Source organism: Triticum dicoccoides, chromosome 7B (genome assembly GCF_002162155.2).
Source record: "Triticum dicoccoides isolate Atlit2015 ecotype Zavitan chromosome 7B, WEW_v2.0, whole genome shotgun sequence".
Taxonomy (NCBI): domain Eukaryota; kingdom Viridiplantae; phylum Streptophyta; class Magnoliopsida; order Poales; family Poaceae; genus Triticum; species Triticum dicoccoides.
The window spans coordinates 706983345-706987967 of record NC_041393.1 but is presented as its reverse complement, the minus strand read 5'-3'; positions in this window follow the sequence as shown (position 1 = coordinate 706987967).

The following is a 4623-nucleotide window of genomic DNA, read 5'->3' as shown; positions in this document are numbered from 1 at the left end:
CTTCACACACGCTCTCACCACTTACCGCCGTTTACACGACATGTACTCGGCAACCTTCAAGCGGAAGCCCAACGAGGGTGTCGGCCATGACCTGACTAACCACACAAGTCTCTCGTCCAGGTTTATCGCCTATTCGGGTTCCATCCGCAAGGGGATCCGGCCGGGGTGTCGCTCACGGCCCCAAACGATGTGAGCAGGGTTCCCAAGCCCACCTCGACGGGTGGATCTACGCTTGGTACACCATGCCACGGTGCCTAGTCTGTCCCAAGCCCACCTGTACCGGGTGCCACTTGGTAGACTACTAACACTACCTACAAACACCAGAAACTAGTTGCAACTCCTGGACAGAGATCAAGTTGATTAATAAGTCGAGAGAGCTTGGAGCGCCCAGAGCCCAATGTGTGGTAGTAACTGTTCATGGATCACAAACACAGAACTCAGTTCCTGAGGACGGCTGCAATGAGACAACCCACCATGTACTCCTACATGGCCTCTCACCGCTACCTTTACCAAATCGTGTTCACACACTTAGCTCTCAACAGTAGGACATGTTTACACACCTCCAATTCATCCCCGATGAATCAGACCTGACTCAACTCTAAGCAGTAGCAGGCATGACAAACAAGCATGAATGAGTAGGCACATCAGGGCTCAAACAACTCCTACTCATGCTAGTGGGTTTCATCTATTTACTGTGGCAATGACAGGTCATGCAAAGGAAAGGGGGTTCAACTACCGCATCATGTAACAGTTGAATCGTTGTTGTCCTAATGCAGTAAAAGAGAGCAGGAGCGAGAGAGTGGGATTGTATCGGAATGAACAAGAGGTTTTTGCTTGCCTGGCACTTCTGAAGATAGTATAGCTCTTCATCGGTGTAATCGAACTCATCGTTGGAACCACGTCTAGCGAGAGGGAACAAACACCAACAACAGAGAAAGAACACATGATCAATGCAATGCACAATATGATGCATGATCATGACATGGCAATATGCTGTGATTTGAGCTAATGCAACTAGCAATAGGTTAAATGAAATTGGTTTGAATCTAAGATTCAAATTCAAACTCCATATATGACATTTCAAATGCCATTAATTCAATTTTTCATATACAGTAGCTTTAGGTTGCTCAAACATGCATGAAAATGCCATAAACAGATTCTTTGGATTTTTCTGATCATTTTTCATATATAATTTATCTCATTTGGAGTTACGGTTGAATTTCTATGATTTTTGCAAGTTTTAAACATTTTCTGGAATTTCCTGAATAATTTTAAATCCAGAAAATGAATAACTGCGTCAACATGACGTCGGGGTGACGTCATCAGGTCAAAGGCGCCAGCCCAGGTCAAACCTAACGGCTGGGGCCCACATGTCAGTGTAGCAACTAACTAACAGGGTTAGTTAGTGTTACGTTAGCACTAACCTAAGTTAATTAGGGCCTGGGCCCACTGGTCAGTAACTAACCTAACTAACCTAGATAGGATTAGCCCTAACTACTTAGTTAGCCAGGCGGGGCCCGCATGTCAGTGAGAGAGAGAGGGGTCAAACCTCTGGTTAGCCGGGGTCAAACCTCGCCGGTCAACACGGTCAGCCCGTCGGCGTTTAGCCGCCGGCGACGACAGAGATGGCGGGGCGGCTCGGAAATGCTCTATAGGGCACCATTCGATGCGCGGCTTGCACCTATGGGTTCCTGGGAATGAGGCACATCCATTGGTGGTGGTGGTAGGAGCTGCGGTGGTCGGGATCGACGGCGGCGACCAAATCGGCGGCGGGCGGAGTTCGGGCGAGCTCGGGGTCGAGGCTACAGCGGTCTTGGCGATGCGAGGTTAGCACCTACGGCGTCTACGCGGCGCGGCGAGGACGTTGGACGCCTGCCCGGGACCAAATGGTCACCGGAGCATCACCGGCGACGAGTGCGGGCGGCGGCGGGTTTCAGTCAACAAGGGGGTGACGGCTACGGTGTGTGAGAGCGAGAACGGAGAGGTGGAGAAGGGTCAAGAGCTCACGGCGAGTGCAGAGGTGGCCTCGACGTGCTCGGGGAAGCACCGGAGTGAGTGGGGCGGCGAGAGGGATCTCCGACGGCCGGCGACGAAGGTGATGAAGATGGCGTCGCTTCGAGTGTCCCGCAGGCGCGTGCTTCATCTTGGAGCTCCGTGGCGTCGAGGCGGAGCCTTGGGGCATGGCGGAAGGGTGAGGGGGTGGCTCTGGGCACGGTGGCGGCGAACGGCGGCGGCGGTCGCTCTCGGGCGGAGTGAGGGAGAGAACCAGGGAAGGAGGGAGAACATTCGGGAGAGAGTGAGAGGCCCGGGGGGGTGCGTGGCGTCTCCGTGGCATTGTCTAGGAGCACCGGGGAGGAGCCAGGCAGGCAGGGAGGTGGCGTGGCGAGCTCGGCGGCTCGCGGTGTCCCTCCTCTACCTACTGGCAGAGGTAGGCGATGACTGGCACCGGGCCAGTGGGCTGGGCTGGCCAGGTAAGTGGCCCAGGTAGGTTTTTCTCTCTCTCTCTCTCTTTCTTTTATTTCTATTTTTCTTTTGTTCTGTAAGTTTGTGGCATTACTAAAAATATCTAGGCACTTTCAAAAATCACCAAACTGTGCATGCCCAATGTTTAGAATATATCCAACATGGAACATTTTGGTTTGGGATTATTTGGACATTTAAAATATTTACTATCATTTAAATGCCCAAATGCAATTAACTAATGATTTAATCCAGTGACCCTCTTTTGTCCTAGAAAAGTGTGCACCATTTTTGTCAGAGGTTCTAGACCAAGGCAAAGATGATGAACATTTTAGTAGGGCATTTTGGGTTCATTGAAAATGATTTTAGTAAACCCTGGTTAGTTTAAGGGGGGGGGGGTGCTGGGGGTTCTGTCATCCCCAATTCAATTTAAATAAAATTTAAACATGATGCAACAAGATGCAAACACTAGGCAGCACCAGAAGCTAGGGATGTGACAGTCCGGCAGGAACATGCTCTTCAGCAAGGTGACTCCAGTGTTGACGATTTCTATGTTGGGAAACATAGCATGCAATTTCAAAAAAATCCTTTGCTCACGCAAGATCTATCTAGGAGATGCATAGCAACGAGAGGGGAGAGTGTGTCCACGTACCCTCGTAGACCGAAAGCGGAAGCGTTAACTTAACGCGGTTGATGCAGTCAGACGTCTTCTCGAATCAACCGATCAAGTACCAAATGTACGGCACCTCCGAGTTCTGCACACGTTCAGCTCGATGACGTCCCTCGATTCTTGATCCACCAGAGTGTCGATGGAGTAGATGAGTTCCATCAGCACGACAGTGTGATGACGGTGTTGGTGATGTGTTCCGCGCAGGGCTTCGCCTAAGCACTACGATGATACTATCGGATGAGTAAACGGTGGAGGGGGGCACCGCACACGGCTAAGACAATGTTGTTGTTGTTGTTGTGCCTTTGGGGTGCCCCCCGCCCCCGTATATAAAGGAGGAGGGGGATGAGGTCGGCCACCTGGGGCGCGCGATGGAGGGGGGAGTCCTACTAGGACTCCACTCCTAGTAGGATTTGCCCCCCCCCTCTATTTTTCCTTTTTACGGAGAAGGGAAAGGGGAAAGAGGTGGAGAGGAAGAAGGAAAGGGGGACGCGCCCCCCACCCCTTGTCCAATTAGGATTGGCTTGGGGGGGGGGGCGCCACCTCCTGTGGCTACCCTCTCCTCTCCACTAAGGCCCATGTGGCCCATTAACTTTACCGAGGGGGTTCCGGTAACCTCCCGGTACTCCGAAAAATCCCCGAACCTCTTCGGAACAATTCCGGTGTCCGTATATAACCTTCCAATATCTTGCTACCTCTTGAGCACTGCGTTGGATTTCCCCGAAGAGGAGAGGATGATGCAGTAAAGTAGCGTAAGTATTTCCCTCAGTTTTTGAGAACCAAGGTATCAATCCAGTAGGAGATCACGCACGAGTCCCTCATACCTACACAAAACGATAGCTACTCGCAACCAACGCGATTAGGGGTTGTCAATCCCTTCATGGTCACTTACGAGGGTGAGATTTGATAGAGATGATAAATAATATTTTTTGTATTTTTGATATAGAGATGCAAAGTAAAAAGTAAAAGGAAAAGTAAAAACAAAGCAAGTAATAAAATAATAGAGATTGATATGATGAGAATAGACCCGGGGGCCATAGGTTTCACTAGTGGCTTCTCTCAAGAGCATAAGTATTCTACGGTGGGTGAACAAATTACTGTTGAGCAATCGATAGAAAAGCGAATAATTATGAGGTTATCTAGGTATGATCATGTATATAGGCATCACGTTCGAGACAAGTAGATCGAAACGATTCTGCATCTACTACTATTAGTCCACTCATCGACCGCTATCCAGCATGCATCTACAGTATTAAGTTAAAAATAGAGTAAGACCTTAAGCAAGATGACATGATGTAGAGGGATAAATTCATGCAATATGATAAAAACCCCATCTTGTTATCCTCGATGGCAACAATACAATACATGCCTTGCAACCCTTTCTGTCACCGGGTAAGGACACCGCAAGATTGAACCCAAAGCGAAACACTTCTCCCATTGCAAGAACTACCAATCTAGTTGGCCAAACCAAACGGATAATTCGAAGAGACTTGCAA